Raw genomic sequence first — 23,629 nt, forward strand, 5'->3', positions numbered from 1 at the left:
TTTTAAAAACATTTTATTGTGAATTCCTGTTTTTTACACGATTAAGTATCTGAAATGGCAGCATTCTCAGCACACATTGCAGGACAGCTGATAATGATTCTTGCACTAGTTACAGAATTACAAGCCAACGGCTTCTATCTGTTGTGCAGTTCTCTCCAATGAAAGAAGATGTTCGAATGGAAGCTGCACGATGGATGTGTAAAGAAAGTGCATGTTTCCTACTCAGGCTACATGGAACCGGTAAACCTGTAATATCCATTGCAGCAAAAAGGCAAGTATTGTATTCATATATGTGAAGCAGTAGCACAACGGAGACCATCAAATATTTCCCTTGCAAATAATGTTTTCTCTTTTAGAGCACTTTACTCACATCACCTCACAATGTAAATGTTTGTTGTTTAATTCGCAGGAAGAAAAGGAATAAGCCAAACCAACATTAAAACAAATTCACAAACTATTCAACTGTTGTAAACTTTAAGGGTGCCAAGGCTCACATCAATGACCATTTACTTGGTGGGAGACAGTTCCCACACCATGCTGGCGAGCACGGACTTTGGCAGTCAAAAGTGTGATGCACAGTCTCGACCTTACACTAGATAGAGTTCCATGCGTCTACCTGTTAGCAACTAATAACGTAAATGGTTTAAAACGAGACTGTATTTAACTGTTTCCTGTGTTGTGATGTGTGCTCCAGTTCAAAGTTCTAGTGTTTTTAGCAGGTTTCGATGCACTTGCCACAAAAACTCCGAGGCCCAAAGTGATGCCCATAAACCCTCCCAAAATGGCCAGAAGCCCCCTCCCAAATCTGAGTAACTGAACAGTCGCAAAGGCATTGAATGGGGAAACATCCAGTGGCAGAGTTATCAATGTGTTCCTTGCTCCACGCAAGAGGTGCGCAAGGGCGAAAGTAAGATTTATCAAGCTACGCATGCCCACACTCTGTGGCGCCGGTATGGATTGATCAATCTTTAGCAACGCAAAGCAGCGCAAACTGCTGCCTTGTTTTGATTTGCCCGATGGAGGCATTCCATGCGTGGAGGGTGGGTGTTCCCATGCATTCACTTATGGACAGGGCCGGACTGGGAACAGCGACCAGCCCTGGCGATTGGTGCCCAACCAGCCGTGGCAGCGGGAGTGGAGGGGTGGGTGCTAGAGAAATGCACCGCCCCCCTTTTTTTACAGGGGACAATATTGCAGCACTGCTGCAAAACCGGCCCCCATGGGCACAAAACCGGCCCCCACGGTCAACAAACCGGCCCCCACGGGCACCAAACTGGCCCCCACGGGCACCAAACCGGCCCCTATCCCTCCAGCCCACCAGGGATATGCCCGGTGCCCGCTACGGCTAGTCCGACCCTGCCCATGGTTTTTGGTGCATTACCAGACTTAGCAACACTGGTAAACCTGGGAATGCGTCAAAATACTTCGCCTCCCCAAGGGAGGCGCAACAAGGAGAAATATCTTTATTTCTCCTCGTTGTTTCCTCCTAAGTGTGCTGTGAAAGAAGAAAATGCCTCTGATGATTGCTTTTGTGCAGGATGGTGCCCGTTTCTGCAAAAAACAATCCTGCCTACAAAGCATGTACCCTTGCACTATGGCGCAAAGGTGCCTGCATTGGCGCAAGGCAGCCAAAAAGGCACCAGTGCAAGAAAAGGACAGGAAGTTGCCGTATAATATTAAAGTTGGCGCATTCCTGCCCTTTCTTGCAGTGCAGCACAACAAAGTGGTTTGGTGCGCTTCATGAAAGTTTGATAAATCTGCCCCAGAGTGTCTGGTGTCGAGTTCATAGGCACAATCCGTGGAAGCCCAGTAGCCCAAAGGTTACAGTGTTGTGATATCAGCATGTTCAGGTGTCTCTACACCGGTATCCCCATAGAGCGCACAACATATTTTAAAGCGCATGTATCTTTTGAATGACTGCTCACATTCATAATGTTACAGTGTCAGTCATGCCCAAGGGTCGATTGCCGTGGACTTAATGTTGCTCCTGTCAATACAAAGCTGGATACAATGATTGGGGTTTGAAATGTGTGAATCTACAGATCTGCACAAAAATTTCAGAGGTGCTCAACGGTTCCTGCATCAGAGAGTCATCCTCAAGCTACCTCTCTGACACAGCTAGGCCAGAGAGAGGGTGGAGGGGGTCCTCAGGTCTCCATGAAGACAACTCCAGGGTGTACATAGGATTCTTCTTATTATTATTATTATCAATATTTATTGAGCGCCTGGCTACCCTTAGGCATCCCGCGCTATCAGTGATAAGCAGAGCACGAAGAAGGTGACCTAATTAAGGCAGACTCTGAAAGAGCCAAGTCTTCAGCTGCCTCAGGAGAGATGGTGAATAGTTGCCTGCAGCTGGACGGGAAGAGTATTCCATAATTTAGCAGCGTTGTGAGAAAACGCGCGACTGCCTGATCGTACTCTCTTAATTTTTGGTATCACTGCCAGATACTGACTGGCTGACCGGAAACATCTTGTTGGGTGGTAGAAGGCCATAAGACAGTGGTTTATCTTGGAACCTGTATTCTAATAATGCCGAAACAGGATGCAAATAAATTGATGGCTTGGCTATTAAAATTAAGAGATTTATCTAGCAAAATGCCTAAACATTTAATCTGATCGTTGGGGGTTGGTGATGGACCAAGACATTTATGCCAATTTAGTCCCACTGGTTCCATTTAAGCGCTGTGGTGGTTATCTAAAATCATTAATTCAGTCTTGTCTCCGTTGAGCTTGAGACAAGACTGGTCCATCCAGGTGGCCACCGTTTCCATACAGGATTCAAGATTAATTGGTGTATTCTTTGGATGCTTTAAAGCTACTACCAATTGCGTATCGTCTGTGTTTGTGATGATTTGAATCCCATAAGGTAGTACTAATTCGGGGGGACCTTGTGCTCTCCAAGACAACATTTCCAGGTGTCTTCACTTCTCCTCTGCTCTGGCTGTTTGGCAAGCCAATGTTTCTCTTAATAAAGGCGGACACTACTTCTTATGTTTACAAGCAATAGTCCTCTTCTGCAAGGCAACCCAGCAACTCATCTTCTTGAGTTTAGTGACCAAACCTATTCCCAGCTTTGTGAAGAAGGGCAGCCACTATCAAAGTGTTATCCCTGCAGCACAAGAACACCAAGCCACTCTACACATTAGTGTGTTGGTCCTACTTGGACGAACGATACATCTTTTAACCTCTTACTGGTCAAGTGGACCAGTACATATAGTCAGAGATGATCGATTAGCTGTCCTGCAATGTTCACATTTAAGACTGTATGGCTCTGAAGGATCAGCTCACACAAATGCAGTGGATAGCAGGAGTATCTCCTGAGATTGTTCCGATGGGTTCAGGTGTAATGTTAATTAGGTTCCCGACAGTAGGCCATAGCTCTTGCATATTTAGAACCGGCTGGAAGAGCAGGTAGGCTGTAGGGGGAAATCTAGTTGTAGGGCAAGATGACAGCTGTGTGAGCGGCCGAACGGTTGTTTCTCCCTTACCTTGTCCGATGCCAAAGCGTGGATCATTTCGGCATATTGATGGTGTTCTGACGGCATGAAGCTTCTCTAGCTCCCAATGCCGTTTAGCGAGGGTTTTTTTCGGTGATTAGATTGCAGAGCCTGTAATCGAATACTGTAGTGGGGAATCGAGACTGACGCTACCCACACAGTGGGGGTCCTCTGGCTGCGAGCAGTGCGCAGTGCATATAAAATGCTTCAGGCACTTAGGCAGAGGAGGGGCAGCCTTCGGATTGCTGTGGGCTGGCTGATATTTATGGCTCCCAAGGCGGTGCGAGGTGCCAAAGCCCGGATAGGAGAACCTGCCTCCAGCATCAAACCAACAGCCAGACGGAGTGAGGCTCTCAACAAGGCATCAAATGGGAAAGACGATGTAAGGGCGGCGGAATTGGGCTCGGGCAGCTCAAAGAAAAAAAGTGCAATGACACCCTCAGAGTTCTTTTTAAAAAAAACATCTATGTTGGCCGTCCCCTAAATCACCAGGAAGGAACCACCCCCTGAGATTAATTTACAACAACTCCCAGAGATACAAGACTCAATCGCTGAGGAAACTCAGAATAAGGATCTAACCCAGGGAAGATAGACTGAGGTGGGGGATCAGAGAGTTGGAACCACCTTAATCAACATCGGAAGAACCATGAGTATTGAGGGTACCCCTCACATTGGTAAAAAACACATGACTGATGGGGGCTAATATCGGGGGAGGAATTAGAGAATTAGGGGGGTAGTCCTAAATGTCTGCAACTTAATCCCCCTAGAGGATACGATGTCCAAAAAAATGAGCAATGAGACAGACCAACTTATGTCAATGCGTGAGAACAATTCTGTGGCTCGGTCTGACGCTGATATAGGTGGACTCTATTTTCCCTGTCTGACCACTCTGATGGGAATGAGGAGAACTTGGAGTCACTTTGTGAGTGTTCTGGTAGAAGGGACTCTCAAGAATCAGAGGAGAGTGAGATTAGCAATGAAACCTCACCACCAAATAAAAGCACACAACAGGGGGATGCGCCAAGGGTGAGTGAGAAGTTACCTCACGAGTTACAGTGGGACTATACAGATACTCCAGGCTTAGGAGGAGGAAACTCATCTGGGAAGGACCCAGGGGGTCAGGATATTTAGAAACCTGACACTAGACAAAATCTACCAAAGTATTATGGCGCACCGTGAGGAGACTCGCCTGGAGAGCCAGAAAACTCAGACAGTGAACAGGAAGATTCAGGCACCCATAAGAAAGGTCACAAAGACATGTTCAGAATTCACAGAGCGCATGGTGGAAATGGAGAGTAGTTTCTTGACCCTCGAGAACGAAGTGGATAGTAGTAAAAAAACTACGACCTCCCTCGAAAGCCAGATGACAGAGACTCAGTGGAAGTTGCAAGATCTACAGAACAGGTTAAGAAGGAATAACCCAAGAGTACTGGGTGTACCCAAAGGAATCGAAGGGGGGACTTACAAAGGTACATTATTGAGCTTTTTAAGAGGGCCTTCCCAGAACTACAGGCGTGGAACTGGGAGAACGAGGTCCAGAGAGCCCATAGGCTCCCCTTTAAGCAACAGCGTCAGCATACGCAAGAAGGGGGTAAACCACGAGCTATATTGGTGTTAACGGGGAACTTCCTCCTGCGTCAAGTGATATTTGAAGCTGCCTGGCCGGATAAAAGACGTACATTTAATAATTGCACTTTTTTTGTGAGGCCCAATTTTTGCCATATTCCGGAAGGGCGTAGCTGGCATTTAAGACAAATGATTCAAGTGTTTCAAAATAAGGTGGTCAGGCCTTTCTACTAAGTCCAGCCAAATTGAAGGTGCTGATACAAGATAGAACATATTATTTTAACTCAGAAATGAGGGCAAGAGAATTCCTTGAGACCCTAAAATGATCAGAGGGGGGTCTAGAAAACTTTATGAATGTTGTATAGAGCACAAACTGTGCGAGATAGGCACTTATATTTGGGAGTTCCGGGACTAACTTGCTCCTTAAACATGATAGGATAGACATTGATTGTTTCATGTTTTTTAATAGAGTGTCGGGTGGGTGGGGGGGACCGCGCCATCCATCTAGGACCAAGTTGGTCCAATTGCCTTTTTTGGGTGGTGGGGTGGGAGGGAGTATGGGGGTGGCAAGAGAGAGGAGGGGAGGATTGGGGATGGGAAAGAGAGCATTAATTCAGAGGCCAGTAAACTAAATTTCTATTTGGATAGAATATTACTTAGGTTTTTCTTTTCTTTTTTGTTAGGGACCAGGTGGTCTATCGGTGAACAATGTAATGATAGATGTTAAGATGGAGCTTCAAAGTGCAATGGGGGCATTAAAAAATGTATGCTGCCTTAAGTAAGGTTATGCTGGGTAGGAACTTTGAAAATCAATATGGGGGATAATAAGGTATCAATAGCCACGCTTAATATATGCGGGTTGAATGATAGAGCTAAGAGACATCGGGTGGCATCAATACTTAGGCTTTGGAGGTTTGATATAATTTGACCCCATGAGACCCATGTTCCTTGCGGGCAAGAGACGTATATTATCTGACCTGGGATTGGACCTCCTAGGGTGCAGACAGCAAGGGTTAACCTCAAGAGGGGTTGCTATACTTGGTAGATGATCTAGTAGTATGGTGCTTCGGAAACTTTCACATAAAATGGGAAGGTGGGTCATCATAGATTGTAAGATTGGGGGAGGGCACTTCACACTGTGTTCAGTTTATGGAGCCAATACAGATGAGGTTGAAATGTGGGATTTTCTGTATGTCGAGCTTTCTAAATGGCTGACCCCTCTGATTATGTGTGGAGATTTTAATATACATTTAGGAGTGGATAAGAGATCAGACCTCCCCAGCACTACACAGGAAGGAAACCTAGGGTATTTAAGGCGCTTAGCTGCCTGATTGAAAATCACGGGCTTCATGATCTCTGCGGAAAATGTATGGCTTCTGACGCCGGGTATATGTTTTTTTTCTTCTCTGCATAACAAATTGGCTAGGCTGGATTATTTTTTTATATCTGAAGCACTCAGTAACCGAACTACAATTGAGAAACTGCCAAGGATACTCTCTGATCATAACCCTCTGATTATAACATTTCCAATGAAGGGGGACCATAAACCAAGAGCTAAGTGGATCTTCGATAGGTAACTCCTCTGTAATGAGGAATATTTAGAACATATGCAACACTGGACGCTCAATTCTTGGAGAGTAACAGGGGTTCAACTAAGGAAACAGTGGTCTGGGACACATTAAAAGCAGAGATCCATAGCGAAACCTTGAGTGACATGGTCTCTTACGATAGAAGGAGACGTAAAGAGATCCAAGACCTCCTCAAAGAATTTTCTCATCTCGAAGAGTGCCAGATAAGGGCAATATCTCAGAATCTTGGCAATTCTGAAATCCAGCAAAAAATTATAATCGTTAGAGCCAGGATAATGCATTTTTTTAATCAACAAGTAGCTGCTAAATTCTATTCACGAAAAATGAAGTGCTATGAATACGAGGAAAACATGGGCCACATCTTGGCCTTAAGAAATAGGCAAAGGGAGGTAGCTACAGGGATTGAGGCAATCAAGGATGAGGAAGATGGGAAATGTGAAACACCCTCGGAAATTGTGAAGTTCTTTAAAACTTCTTATGAGAACCTATATACAGAGAGTGGGCAGGATATGGCTGGAGACTATGCTTAGATACTATCATCTATTGAAGGGATTAAACTCAGCTTGGATGATCAGTCCATTTTTGAGCAACCAATTTCATCAGAGAAAGTTGTAATGGCAATAGGCTCATTAGCCACTGGCAAGGCTACGGGGCCTGATACTATTCCTCTGGAGTTATATAGGGTTTGTTAAAACAACTTATTGAGGATATGTTGGTGATATTCCGTAAAGCACAATCAGGGGAAGTATCAGTAACATGAAGGGAAAGGCATATAGTGGTCTTTAAAAAACAAAAACGCAAGTCCAGGATCCTACAGGCTGATAACATTAATTAGTTGAGATGCCAAGCTGTACTCTAAATTCCTGGCAACTCTTCTCAGTAATGTAATCGCTAAATTAGTATCTATTAGACAGCATGGGTTTATACTCGGCCATGGGACAGTAGACCATATTAAAAAAGTAATTACGCTTTTTGACATTACTGAGGCTACCCAGGGGAAAATGGCTCTGATCGTACTAGATGCATTCAACTAGGTGTTGTGGCCTTTTTTATGGGCAGTGTTGGAACAATATGGCATTGGCCTAAGGTATATCAGGGCGATTAAATCATGGTATCTAGACCCTAGGGCTAAATTGCGGATCACGGGGCTAGAATGTGAAGAGATTTTTATCTCTAGGGGAACAAGGTAAGGCTGCCCATGCTCACCACTACTATTTGCCTTACATATTAACCCCCTGATAGTCAAATTGGGAGGTAATAGCCAGATCAACCTGGTAGTAGCAGGACAAGTAGAATATAAAGTATTAGCTTAAGTGGATGACATCGCAATTGTAACAACAACCCCCCAACAATCTCCGGTTGAGATTGAGCCAATAGCAATCAAATTCGGACGCTGCTCTGGATATGAGTTGAATTAGGGGAAAACGCAATTAGTTTGCACTAGCAATATTGGGAACTTTGACCCGCGGGTGGTGAAAGAGGCAATTTACCTGGGGATACACATTTCCTCAGCAGTAGAAGATATAGTAGATCTACATTTGAACCATCTACTGCAGTCATTAGAACAAGATGTTAGAAGACTCAATCATCTCTTCCTGTAATTGGTGGGAAGGGGGAATTAAATAAAAATTACGTTGTTGCCAAAATTGTTATATTTATTCAGAGCTATCCCGCTAGAAATCAACTGTAGATGGCTAACAAGGATAGAAAGTCTGTGGTATGGTAATTGGGGATTTAAAAACGAGAAGGGCCTCGAAATTTATCGCACTGCCTAAGGATCGGGGTTTGGGGGCACCAAATATAATGCTGTATTATTGGGCTTGAGTTCTACAAAATATGGGAATCCTAATTACCGGGGACACACATCTGCTTAGTGAAGTAGAATCCCTGTCAATCTATGAACTTATAATGGGTGATGGTGTCAAAGGTCTATTGTTAAAAATTCTCGAACCTAGCTACTACGAAAAAACAAAATTCAAGGTTCTCTTAGGAGCATATAGAGTTTGGCGACAGTGTATACAGAAAATAAAACTATCTAAATAAAACTTTTATACGCCATTTTAGGGCAAACCCAGCTTACCAGTAATATTCCACAGTCCGGTAGTAAGAAAATGGTCCCAAAAAGGAATCTCTTGGCTGGGAGATTTCTTTTTGGGGGAAAATATATGCTCATTTGGGGATTTTCAGGAGAAATTCAGGATCACTACTCAACAATTTTTTAAATATCTCCAAATTAGGGAGTTTTTGATAAGGCTGGGGAAGATTGCTGGGCCAACCACTCAGGTGCCCATTATCGAGGCAATAGGAAAGAGAGCCAAGATTGGTGTCATTTATAACTTATTGATGCAAAACCTACCTGACGATCCACAGTCTCAGAACGCTAAATGGGAAGGTTGATTGGGGATAGGTGGTCCAGTCTTGCAAGAATCCATAGGGATTGGGGATAAGGCATTATTAACAGCAGGTCTTAAGAGTCAAAATTTTAAAACGCTGTTCGACTTGTATTTTACACCAGAAAAACGTCATACATGGGATAAGAGAATTGACGACCGTTGTCCTCGATGTGGGGATTCGGGAGCTGAAATAATCCATATGTTTTTTCTTTGCCTAAAATTAGGTCCTCTTTTTATGATCTGGGTACATTTCTAGAACAGATTATCGGAGGACAAATAATAATCAACTCTACTATGGCGGTTCTTAGAGGTGTAGAGGACCTAGTGGGTGATGAGACAGAAAAAAGAGGGCTATATCTTATTTATTGCTATGGCCGTCGCACCCATGTGGATTGCCACTGGCTGGCTTAATTTAATTCCGAATCCCCCACTTTTCATCAGTGGAGATCTAGATTTCTGGCTATCTATAATAAGGAGATAAAATTATATGAGTGTTAGGGACGGAAAGCCCAAAAATGGGGAAGTCTGATATGGAGGTCCCTATCACATTGGCTGAATCATGATGAATTACACCTTTAAAGTAACATAGTTTCAAAAGTAGAATACCCAACTGTGTCTTGTATTATGTTAATGGGATTGTACATCAGAAGACTGTAGCTTTTTAACATGCAATCTGATTTATTGGGCATTGCACAAGCACTTTATTAATATTGTAATTGCATTAACTTAGGTTTGGTAAGGTTAACTTGTATAACCTCTATTCTCTTTCTTATGTTATATTGATTTATATAATTGTTTCGGCACCGGGCATGTCTTGCGTTACATGCTGTAATGATAAACTTTGCTACGCAGTTGGGCCTCTGGTGTATGCTCCTTTTCACGTGTTTTAAATGTAAAGAAAAAATATATAAAAAAGGAAGAGAGGGAAGGCTGGAAGTATTTTGAAATATTCACTGCGGCAAGCTATATAGTAAAGTGGCCTTGACACTACTGTGCTCTGCAACACTGTAATGCCTTACAGCAGAAAATAGGACATGGGATGAAAATGGGAATGCAGAGCAGAAGGACTCCGATGAAAGCTATGACATGGGTACCCTCACACTAAGACCACCATCGTCCTAGTATTCAACACACATTTAAAATCGAAAATGGATCTCACCATCCTCTGTAATTAGCGTGAACATAGTCCTCACACTGAACCCTCACAAATAAATCCTGTATACCTCGGGCCTCATTTACAACAAAATGATGCAGCGCATTTTAAAAGCACGAGGATGCAAAATATTTACAACTATATGATGCATTCCTGTGCTTCCCCCTACGCTGGCACACGATTTGCTGCCATGCACCAACACAGTTACTCATGCACTATGGTGCAAGGGTGCCTGTATTGCGGGGATGATTATTGTTGTGTAGGATAGGACACCTTCCTGCACAAAAATAATCACTGATGGTGATTTCCTCTTTCTATGTGTGCTGCAGAATGCATCAGAATCCTACACCTCCCCAAGTGTAGGATTATGGGTAGGTGTCGGATTCTGATGCATTCCAAGGTTTACAAAACGTGTGTATCTCTGGGAATGCGGCAGAATTTATGGGTGTTGCGTGGCAACACCCATGGCATGGCACACCCCTTTCAAGCAATGTGATGCATGAAAAGGGACCGTATTTATAAGGCTATGAAAAGTCACGCAGGGTAGCTTTGCATGGCCTTGTAAATATTGGCTAGCATACTATGCCACTGGTGCGTCCAAAAAAGTGACGCACCGGCAGTGCAAGGCGCTTGTAAATAAGCCCCCTAGAGTTGTAGAAACTTTACACAGGGAAGGCCAGTATGCATCTGTCACTGAAGAAAAGAATGAAAAAGACCTGTCTTTCCACTATCAATCATACTGTCTCTACTGCCAGTTCCACTAAACCTAGATAGACTTTTTTGAAGAGGGGTGCACCTCTGTTGCCCCTCACCATCACAGCACAACTTAGGAGTCTAAGGGCAGAAAACGTGGAGAACCCTCCAAAAGCTTAAATGATTGGCCAACACAGTGAGGGAAAAAAATCAAAGGACAAACGAGAATACAGTTGAACAGCCTGTTCTCCAAAACCACTTAATGTTCCAACTCACCCATAACCTTATTTCCCCCACACCCCATCAACCCAACTTTCACTAAACTCCCTCATTCCATTGCTCTTTGCCGATTTTATGACAGAGGCATGCATGGCTAAACCACGTGTGCCCTCTATTATGCGACCCCAACAACGAATGCATCTGAACAACGCATTCCTTTACCACACACACCTTTACCATGCAATTTCATTGTATATGCATGACTGGTAAAGGGATGTGTGGTAGAGATCGCACCACACAACCTGCCATGAGCCTTAAAAACTACCGACCTCCCTGAGCCCTAAAAATTACCCCACCCAAGCCCTAAACGCTAACCCAACCCCCTAGCCGTAAACACTACCTGACCCCCCTGAGCCCTAAAAACGATTCTACACACTGAGCCCTAAAAATTACCCCACCGAGCTTTAAACACTACAACGACCCCTAAACACTAACCTGACTCCCCAAGCCCAAACACTACCCCAACCCCCTGAGCCCTAAACACAACATGACCCGAGCCCTAAACATTACCCTAATCCCCCCTGAGCCCTAAACACTACCCCATCCCCGAGCACTTAAGACTACCCAACCCCCTGAGCCCTAAAAAAGCCTGGAACCCTAAAAACAACCCCGACCATCCTGACCCTAAATACTACACTAACCCAGAGCCCTAAACATTACCCCAACCCCCAAGCCCTATAAATTACCCCGACCCCCAAATCCTAAAAACTACCCTGACCCCTGAGAAATAAAAACTACCCCACCCTTAAAAACTATCCCCAGCCCCCCAAAACTCGACCCCAGCCCTACTTACCAGTTTTCCTCCTCTCCAGATACTTCCTCTTCCTGTGCCCGCCCATCCCGCATCTAGACCGCACACTGCCTTAACTATGCATATGCGTGGTTAAGGCATATGCATGGTTAATGTATGTGTGATTGAGCTTGTGGGGAAACGGCACGCATGGCTTTGCTCCCGTTGTAAAGGCCGTTTCCCCTTTTTGCCTTCTAATTAGCATTGATTTTTACAAGGGGGAAGCCCCTGTTCACCCTGGTCTACAGACACTGCCTTCAATACATATCCCTTCATCCTCCCTACACATACCCCAATCATCCCACTTCCAGACTCTCACTTCTCTTCTCTGTAGGTAACTACAGCATCTTTGCCTCTGAGTCTCCTGAAAGGAAGTGGATACTGTTGCATGCTTAGAAATAGGTGACATGAATGCACTTGAAGATCTAGGTTGTATCATAAAATACAAATGTGCTTTATTAAGTTTACCATTTATCATTATTACTAAGTTATGTCCATCTTTTTATTAAAGTGTCTTCACTTTTGATGTTGCTATGTGGAACCTTTTTTTTTTTTATTGTATTGAAACATGCATTTTATCATTTTTTTGCCATTGACATTCCATAGCCTTTCTTTCAAAGTGGAGCACTTTAAAAATATAACCATAGATTTTCTTTCAAATTACCTGTCATGAATATTAAAGAGGTTTTCTCTCTGGCACTTGAGAGAAGGGCTGCCTCCTTGAGTGCATTTTGAGGGGCCACCTTCAGTTTGACACCACAGCAGGCACTATTCTGTGGAAATGAGGGCCTTCAAAATGGTGTTGCATATAGAGGTGCTGGTCCGCCTTCTCTGTCTTTTTCTGCACTCTAAATGAGATAAGGAACACGGAGAGGGTGGAGGGGGGTCATGTGTTGTGTTCGTTGGATTCTCTTTTACCACTCGTCTTGCAAGGAGATCCTTTTTGACACTTTGCAGTACTATTATGATAAGTGTCATTCCTCCACATGGATACACTGATCTCTATTTTTGTATTAGTAACTATAAGGGTTTAGGCTCACTGTGCCAGTGTTTTATTGTTTAGAGTTTATGACATAGTGCTGAAAAACTTTATTCAGGAATCACAACTCCTTTGCATGGTGATTTCAATGCTTTCATATCAGCAGACAATCAGGTTCTTTTTTTAGTTATGTTTTAGTTCATAATACTTATGTCATCACATTCTGTCTCTGTGTACAGCTATAGTGTTGTACAATTCTTACGTTTCATGTGTCAAGACACTGCATGTAATCTCAGTCCACTCTTGGATCCATCTGTGACCCCATGAAGGTAGCCTCTGCTCCAGTAGGATTAAGTCAAGAACAACAGACAGCTATATTTCCTTTTTTGCTGTGTGAACATGCATCCTTTGTGAACAGTCTACTTAAAATATCTTCATGCTCCCCTGTCTGCCTTATAGGATCTCACCTTGCTATGCACTTTCCAGTCCTTTGCAATCTGTATTTGACTACCATTTTAGCTATTGTGCAGTCCCTCGCGCACAAGAACTCACACAAGATCCAGAAACCAGTAGAACCTAGATTTATGATACTTTTGTGGAATGTACCAAGGTTCTGATACCGAGTCCCACTATCTTAATAAATCAGACATCAGTGGGGTGATGTCTCAATGACCATGCTTGAAGAGTTTATATTTAACACAGGTCCATGCTTTGTAGATGCTTTCATACTTTACTTTTCATGGAGCTAGCAAAGGGCCAATGTCTAAATGTTCAACAAAAGACATGCAAGACCAGTCCTAGGTTTTAACAAATTTTTGTTCAACTAATGTCAGAACTGAGAATATAGAATGTAAAACAGTACAGAGAAATTTAATGGAATCGGATAGAGTAAATTTTATTGTCTCTTTTGTTAATAATTGTCTTTATATGTATTGTACGTATCAAAAACTGACTCCTGTAAAAATATAGACTAAAGAGGGTTGGAAAAATATTGACATTGTTCCACATAGTTTCTCCCTTCCACTTATCCTTGCAAAGTCTATTAGATAGAAAGAAAGTGGGGACGCAAATGGTGCATTCACATAGCAACATTATCCCTTGCACCAATCGTGAATGAAGGAATTTAGAAATATGGAAAAAAGATGAGGTATGAATGAGACAGCCTTGTTCAACGACAACTAATCCCCTAAGGCCTAGGGAACAGGAGGAGATTACATTAAAATCTTCCAAGCTGACAGATGAGTATGCGTGTTAAAGAACAATGACTATTGAATGAAAGCAGAACATGTCTTCCCTGCTTATGAGTGGAAAGTACTCTGGGCTTAATGAAAAGCACCTCACTCAGTCACTGGGGTATATTCTGTCACTCTAACATTTGGTAGACCAGTCCACATAGTTACCTCAGTGGATGGTTAGTTAAGAGCTAAATATCCCAAATACACCAAAGAAGTGAAAAAGATTAAAGTATATTCTAACACCAAGATGTATGCAAAGGAAAACACTGTGGCCTCGATCATAAGAGACCCATATTTTTATGATTTCTACAAAATCAACAATTTGTATAGGTATATCAGTTACTACATGTCATAAGTTTACAGTACTCTGCTATTACGTGCTGAAATAAACTCTTCACCCCGGAGAAAGTTTGACAGGACCAACCTACTGTCATGTACAGGTGGAAAAATCCAAAATTACTGCGAAAAGCTGATCTTAGTTAAGTAAATACTGAAATCAACATTGTGATCCATTTTCTGTTCAGAACTCATCAAAAGGTCTAATTTATCACAGTGGATATGTTCCAAATCCAAGAGTGTCTGATTTTGTAGGATGCAATAAATATCTCATCCCACATCAGGACACTTTAAATGGAAGTCTTTATGTCAAGGAGACTGGTGGCTAGTCCGGCAACAATGGAAAAAGAAGTCCAAAAGCCTGTATGAAATTAAAGTTCCTGACTGTCTCTGAAAGAATAAAAAATGATCAGGGTAACCAGGTCATGGAGAGCCATCACAGAAAACAATTCAAACTTCAAGCCCCCTTCAAGACCGTATCAGCCAGATGAAGAAGAGAAAAAAGAAGATATCAATCTTAAAATTCACTATTGATGAGATCTAACTTCTCCAATAAAAACTCCACCACCCCAGCACCACTGACCAGAATGAATCATAACAAAACCACGGTGACTCAAAGAGGATAGGTAGCAAAAGCATCTTTCATCTTTTAACCCCTTCGGTGCTCATGACGGAACGGTTCCGTCATGAGCCACGGTTGAGCTGTGCTCATGACGGAACCGTTCCGTCATGACCACGCCCGCGCAAGATTCCGTCAGCACAGCGGCGGAATCTGCGCAGCATGGAAGGGGTTAAGTTTTAAAAGAATATTTATTCATCATAAGATATCATACAGTGGAATAATACAAAGCAATTAAACAAGAGATACAGAAAATGCAGAAGAAAAGTAAGAAAAACGAAAAGGGTATACATTGTATAAAAACAGAATATTACTGTCTGATTATTTATCAACTTTACAAACTTGAGGGAGTATTAGGGGATATTTGATATTAACAAGTATCAAAATCTTGAGGGGAAAGTCAGGGAGGTTTTAGAACTTCCTGAAGAAGAGGTGAGGGGCAAAAGATGTGATAGCGGAGTAATCAAGAAATTGAGTAACAGGTGTCCAAAGGGCCTTTCGTTTTAACACAAGAGAGAAAGGGTGCATATACGCAGTATCTAATCGGTGGTTGTGACAAACTGCATATCACCACACCTTAAAAGACAATTGTGTAAAATCATTCCAATTACAAGTTATTTGTTGGAAAGCAAGTGCTAACAACAAATCTAGCATCGGCATATGAAAAGGAACATTAACCCAAACTTCAGATGCACTACCTAAAAACACATTGGGGATAGAGAAAGATAAGCTACTCTGAAAAATGAGATTAATTTGGCACCAAACTTGTAACCAGAATGGAGAAACTGGAGGACAAGTGAAAAGTAAATGTTTCAAATCAGCAAGTCCATCAAGTGTCTGGAATATCATGGTTAATCTTGTGAAGGGTATCAGGTGTAATAAAGAGTCTGTTGTAAATGAACTAAAGTGTTTGTTTTGTGCTAGCTGCCCGAGAGGACATCCTGATTTTAATCCATATTCGTTTCCAGGAAGATATAGATAGTGTTGGTGAAAGATCTTCCTCCCACTTAAGTGTTAGACTTGGATCTCAAAGTGGGAGGTTCAAGTAAATGAGAATAAATAAGGGAAGCGTTGGGACATGTAGGTAGATTGTCAGCTATATTTGCGGATGGTGAAGTATCAGTGAGTGAAATAGATTTTAAATAGTTATATGCTTGAACCATAGCCACCTGTGGAAGAAGAGATTTGGCTAGGAAAGTAGACGGAAGGCTAAAGAGATTCTGAACTTGAGGAAAAGTACAAATTGTATCCCGATCAAATAATTGATAAACCCAGATCAAGCCTTTAATTCACCAGGAATGCCAATAAATAGGATGTTCTCTCACCCTAATAAATGGGTTATTCCATATCGTAGAATTAAGAAAGGAGTCAAGATCTGTCGGTAAAAGACGAACTACAGAGGATAATAATTTGCAAGTATTATTGAGAATAGGGTAGGACATTTTTCGAGGTTTCCTTATAAAAGAAAAAGAATATGGAGACAAAAAAACTTGTTCTAAATCAACCCACGATGAAGTATATAGTGAGGGGGTGCAATCCAATGAGAATATTTCCGCAAAAGGAAAGACTTGTGATATTTCAGGAAATCAGGGAAGTGTACTCCACCTTAAACTTTCGGCTATTTCAACTTTGCTAGAGACATACGCAGCTTATTTTTACTCCAAAGTAAAGCGGATAGTAATGAATTAAGTTTCTTATAATGCTTAGGAGGAACATGTAGTGGAATATTAGAAAGAGTAAAAAGAATAACAGGAACCAGAATCATCTTAATTGTGTCCAGACAGCCTCACCAAGACAAATAAAGACAATGCCATTTGCTAGTTAGAGAGGTGATTATCTGAATACAGTTGTCCATATTAATTGTAATACAAGACGAGATGGAGGGAGAGAATTGAAGACCGAGATGTTTAAGTTGTTTGGATTCTCACATGAATTGAGAGGAAGAAAAATCATTACTAAAAGTAAATTTATTAAGGGGTAGAATTTCGCATTTGTCAGTATTTAGCTTATAGCCGGAGACAGATGAATAAGAAGCGTCTTTTGACACGAAAACAGGAAGCGAAAAATTAGGTTGAGAGATAAATAATCAAATGTCGACAGCGTATGCAGCCAACTTAACCTGTTGTGAGCCATGGATGAAACCATGAATGTTAACATTCTGGCGGATCCAAGATAAAAATGGCTTCAATGCTAGATTAAAAAGGAAGGGGGAAAGGGGACAACCATGTCGAACCCCTCTGTGTAGGTTAAAAAAAGAATCTATGAGAGCATTGGCGCAGATAGCCGCCTTAGGGGAAGTATAAAAAAGAGAAATGAGAGGCATGTACTTCGGACCGCAAACAAACCATGTTAAAGTTTGAAATATGAAGGACCAAATGACAGGATCAAAAGCCTTCTCGGCATCTAAAGCAATGGCCGCTTGAGAATTACAGATCTAGAAATAATATAAAAAAATACACAGGTATTCTCTGAGAGAAATCTACCCTTGACAAAGCCATATTGTTCCTTGCCTAAAAGATCAGGGAGAAGCACTTCTAGCCATAAAGCCAATGCCTTGGGGCACATTTCATAATCTAAATTAACTAAAGAGATGGAACGATAGTTTTGACAAAAGTGCAGATCATTGCCCACTTTCTGAATTAAGCATATATAGGCATCTAGAAATGAGCCAAAGGAGGTAGCCAAATTAAGAAAAGAATGAATTAACAAACAGAGGGCCAGATGTACGACCAGTAAAATGATGCCTTGCAAATTGCAACTCATTTGTAAGTCGCAATTTGCGAGGCGCAATTTGCCATGTACAACAGTGTGTTTAACACTGTTTGCGATACCCAATGGGGTCGCAAATTGTGAGGCTCATTAATATTAATGAGCCTCTCGCAGTTTGCGAGCCCATTGGGAACGACAGGCCCTCCCAGGTAAGGTGGCCTGCTGATCTCAGCAGACTACCATGTCTGGGACTGCTTTTTTTAAATAAAGCAGTTTTTTTTTTAAATGCACCCTATTTTCCTTAAAGGAAAACGAGATGCATTTAAAAAGAAAAAAAATGAATTTTTTTGTTTAATTCTTTAAGGGCAGGTAATGATCCCTGGGGCCAATGCCTGCCCTTAAGAAAATATTTTTAGAAACAGTCACAAAGAGGAAAGGGTCCCCTGGGGACCCCTTCCAAATTGCGACTGCATTACCACCCTCTTAAAAAGGGCTGTAATTTGTGAGTGTTTTGCGACCGCAATTGCGGTGGCAAAACATTCATAAATGTATTTTCAGTCGCTATTAGGAAGGGAACACCCCTTCCTAATAGTGACTCTCAATTCCTAAATAGCGAGTCGCAAATAAATTGTGACTCGCTATTTAGGAATTGTACATGGCTCTGGTTCATTTTGCATGCTCAAACGGGTCACAAACCCGTTTGCGCATGCAAAGTAGGGTCATAAATCTGGCCCAGAGTTTAGGAAGAAGCAATTTGGAAAAATGTGTATAAAACTTAGCTGTAACACAATCTGGCTCTGGAACATTGTCTTTTTTAAGGGAAAACAATGCAAGTTGAAGTTCTGTTTGAGTTATATACGTCTCTAGGGAAGAGAAGTCAACTTGACAATAAGACTGTTTTGAAATAGTGGAAAGATAACTTAAAATTGTAGGATCAGAGGGTGAGTACTCCTGCGTGTAAAGATCTGTATAAAATTGTTGGAACTGAGTTAGAATATCTTGATCACGGTGATTGGAGGAACCATTCCCATTAATAATTGATTCAATTAATAATTTATTTTGTTGAATTTTCACAAAATTAGCTAGAAGTTTTCCAGCTCTATTTTGACATCCATAATACTTAGTGCTAGATTTGAGAAGATAAGAAGCAGCGTTATCAGTGGAAACTTTAATAAAATTAAGGGGCTCATTATGATGTCGTGACGTTCCCCACTGCCGAGCCGGAGGTGGCGACCGTCACGACATCGTAATTAGGGAAACCCCCTGCCATATTATAATGGTGGGGGGTTTTGTGGTGGATGCAACATGCGTCTGCCGCTTTCCCACCCGTCGGCAATCATTCCGATTGGCAGCCGGGCGGAATTGGCCCCTAATATGGTGGCGGTGCCTAGCAGGCACCGCCATCCATATTAGTATGGTGTGTTGTGAAGGCCTTTCCATGGCGGCAAAGGCTGGCGGGGATGTCCTTTGGGGACCCTATGCAGACCCCGGGTGGTGTGGGGTTAGGGGGGTGGGGATACTCTTGGGGGTACCTTTGCATGCACAAGGTGGCAGGCACCGCATGGTGCCTGCCACATTGTGCATGCGAATGCACAACATGCCATTTTGGCATTGCGTCGGGTGCTGCTGTAAGCAGCACCCGCCGCAATGTCAAATATGCAGGATACGACCGCCAGAGTGGCGGTCGCATCCTAATTAGCGGTGCGGGACCGCCACGCGTCTGGCAGCCGGTCCCAACACTGCGAGGATGGGGGGGGACTCAGTTCTGCCCTGCTCATCCTAATGGGCCCCTGTGTTTGGCTTTAATTAACTGATTTAGAACTTGTGAGGGATTGGACTTATAGTAGGAATGTTCTAAAAGTTTTATTTCATTAAGAAGTAGTTTAGGCTGGGATTGTGACAGACGTCTTTTTTTAGAAACAAAGTTCATTATATAATCTCAAGCTGAGGCCTTGAATGCATTTCAAATTGTATGAAAAAGAATGTCTTCCATTTGATTAAGGAGTAAAACGACTTGGGCAAAAGCTGTAAAAGATGAGGTGAAACAGGAATCCAATAGTAGTGAGTTGTTAAATCTCCATCTTTTAGGAAGAGTAGAATTGGGTATAATGTCTAAATACACAGAAAGTGGGGCATGATCGAATACCTGATTGCAGCCTGATTGGTGCCAATATTCGCTGAAAATAAGGATTGAGTAAGGTGATGTGAAACAAAAACATAATCAAATTGAGATTTTGTATGGTGTACTAGAAAGAAATATGTGTATTCCCTTAGGGTTGGGTTGCATAAGTGCTAAGCATCAGTTAGATCACGTCTCTGAATAGCTTGTGTGAAAGTTTTCTGTGATTTATTTAGAATGTAGTGCGATGCAGAGTATCTGTCTAAAAAGGGATCAACAAGTAAATTACAATCTCCTGCTAGAACCAGAATGTCGTCTGGATATTGCAAAAGCTTCTGAGAAATTAAATACCACAATTTACAATCAGGTGCATTAGGCCCATATAGGTTTAACAAAACGATTGGTGTTTTATCACAGTACATTTTAATTATTAGCCATCTCCCCTCTTTTCCTGAGAAATCAATTGGACTTTCAAAGACTTATGACAAAGTATTGCAACACCATACTTTTTCCCCAGAGTAGGTGAATAGAAAACTTCGCCCACCCAACCTCTTCTCAGTTTTATCCATTCAGTATCCAAAAAAAGAGTTTCCTGCAGAAAAGCTATGCGAGCATTATGTTTTGCTAAATGGGTGAGAACACAATATCTTTTAATCGCAGAATTTAAACCTCTGACATTTCAGGAAGCCATTGTCAAGACCATTGTGAACAGACAAAATGGAGAAAGCAATCAGACCTTGATCGATAGAAAATACAACAAAGCCGTAGAAGATGTAGAAGAAGGGATCTTCTGCAAAGAATAAGATAAGTCATAATGTTTAAAATAAGAGAGAAAATAAATTATATAAAGGAGGAGAAAAAGGAGATAGTAACCCCGTAACAGGAGAGAAAAAACATTGAACAATAATATAATACAGACAGGTTAAGCAGAAAAACAAGAAGAAGAATATACATAACAAAAACCTTATGAAGGTGGTGAAGGGACCACACGCAGAAGACGGTAACTAGACATAATATCGAAAAAAAAATATCGAGTAGCCAGAATATCGAGTTTTTAATATCGAATGGACAGAATATCGACTTGCAAAAATATAGTGGTGAAGAATATCGAAAAACAGGTAAGAAATATCGATTGCAATAATATAGAAGTAAGTAATATCGACAGTCATAATATAGTTGTTAAAAATATCGAATTTTTTATAGTGTTTTAAGTGTTAGTATATGTGTTAAAAGTATGTATTAATATTGGAATGTATGTTAGAATATTTTTAAATTAATGAATTTTATGTTTTTTTATTTTTTTGTAATTTAATTCCGTAGCGGGTTGTGGGTTTATAGGGGAGTAGGGTGGGAAGTAATTTAATTATAGTACATTAAATAATAATTTATAGGAATTATTAATTATTTTTAATTTAATTTTGCGTTTTACTTCTGCAGCGGGTTGTGGGTTTATAGGGGAATAGGGTGGGAAGTAATTTAATTGTTATTAGTTAATTATTAATTGGTATTGCAAAATAATTGGTTGTTGATTAATTATTAATTGGTAAATAATTAGTATTAATTGGTAATTAATTAGTATTAATAGTTTAATTGATAATTATGTTAATTGTATTTAATTAATATTTGTAGCGGGTATTGTGTTTATAGGGGAATATGGTGGGAAGTAATATAATTGGAAAAAAATAATTATTTAAATAATTTGTGTATATCCTTAATTAATATATTATAAATTAATTATTAATTGGTATTATTTGCATTTATTAATGTTTGTTATTGAAAAACAATTGTTTGTTAATTAATTATTAATAGTTAATTAATTAAACAAAAATGTATTGGTATTTATAAATAATCAATTCTTGTGTGATTGGTAATTAATTGTAATACTTGTTTTTGTATTAATAATTAATTAATTTAAAAAAAATATACATTTATTATTTTCTCTACTATTGCACTTACTTGAGTGGGAATATTTTGCTTGATTTGTTGAGGATATTAGCGGAGGTCTGCATTACCAACTGTTGGCTTACCTATCACTTACTTGGCGCCCTACCACCACTCGGCGCACCCGCTTTGCGGGTGCCCCTTCTCCCGTCCAGAGGAGAGGTCCGTAATTGACGCGTGGGAGGAGTCCTGAGGAGTTACAGCGGCATTAGGCGTGTGGTTGCAGCGGGGCTGCGAGCGTGCGGGGACTTCATTTCCCAGAAGTCCCTGCCAGACCGACGACGAGCTTCCGGTCCGCTCTCCCTGCTGCCCCGCCCCCCGCCCTCCTGAGGCTTTAAAACACCTGATTGCCTTGAAACAAGCGGGACATTTTGCTTGATTTGTTGAGGATATTAGCGGAGGTCTGCATTACCAACTGTTGGCTTACCTATCACTTACTTGGCGCCCTACCACCACTCGGCGCACCCGCTTTGCGGGTGCCCCTTCTCCCGTCCAGAGGAGAGGTCCGTAATTGACGCGTGGGAGGAGTCCTGAGGAGTTACAGCGGCATTAGGCGTGTGGTTGCAGCGGGGCTGCGAGCGTGCGGGGACTTCATTTCCCAGAAGTCCCTGCCAGACCGACGACGAGCTTCCGGTCCGCTCTCCCTGCTGCCCCGCCCCCCGCCCTCCTGAGGCTTTAAATCTACATTTTACTCCCGCAGCGCGGGACGCAGCCCGGGCTAAGACTGGGCAAAGACAGGGCCGTTTGAGGCCGTTCGTGGTCGGTCGTGGTCGGGGCGGGCCACCTCCCTTAAACCTGCCACCATACATGAACTATTTATTTTGCTGGCGCAGTGAGTATAATCGCATTTGCTGTCTGGTGAACTGTTTTACAGCATTGGTGGCCCATATTTTGCCCTTAACCAATGAAATGAGTTCTGGACATATCTAGTCAATTTAATTTTGTTGTAACCATTGGAGGTTTATCCGTTTTCCACATTCTGAGTTTGTTTGTTTGTTTGTTCTTTCCCTAAACCATGACCTCTTTAAGGTCTGGCAGGATGGTGGCCCGGGGCAGTATAGGGGGTCAAATAACAGGGACCCTAGACAACTTTATTACTAGAGCTGCTCGTGTTCTTGAACACGAGATTATATTAACAGAAAAAAGATTGTCCCTGGAACTATCTGCTAAAAGATCATCCCTTGGCAACATTATGACAGCGGTCTCGCCTGACAATAGCCAGTCCCAACTTCCCTCTAATATGTCAGGTAATACTTCAAATGTACCTCCAGTCACTGTTGATTCTTGCTCGTCGGTGGACTTCCATGAGACAATAAGTACCCCAGTTACTAGTGGCATCCAAACCATCGATGGCACTTGTATCCAACAGTCCACCTTCGACCAGCCTTCTGCTGGTGCGACGACTCAGGTCCACAAGCCCAGGTACATTTCGAGTAAAAGGAAACGTACGGGAGCCCCTCCCAAGGGGAAACGTGTTAAAACCTCTAAAGTGTCTAACCCTCATAAATTTGTAACTACCGGCGAAGCTCCCAACCCTGCTACGCCTGCTAGTTCCCAGTCGGCATCTGTTAGCTCAAAGTCCCCGCACCCTCCCTCTGTTCATCCCAATGTAGACTCTTTTACCTCCGACTTTCTCAAGCCTGTAGAGAAGCTATTTAAATCACTACTCCTCCCACTATTAGAGCGAGTTACTCGTCTCGCTACGTCGCTTGGGAAGTTAGAGGGTAT

Source organism: Triturus cristatus, chromosome 2_2 (assembly GCF_964204655.1).
Source record: "Triturus cristatus chromosome 2_2, aTriCri1.1, whole genome shotgun sequence".
NCBI lineage: Eukaryota > Metazoa > Chordata > Amphibia > Caudata > Salamandridae > Triturus > Triturus cristatus.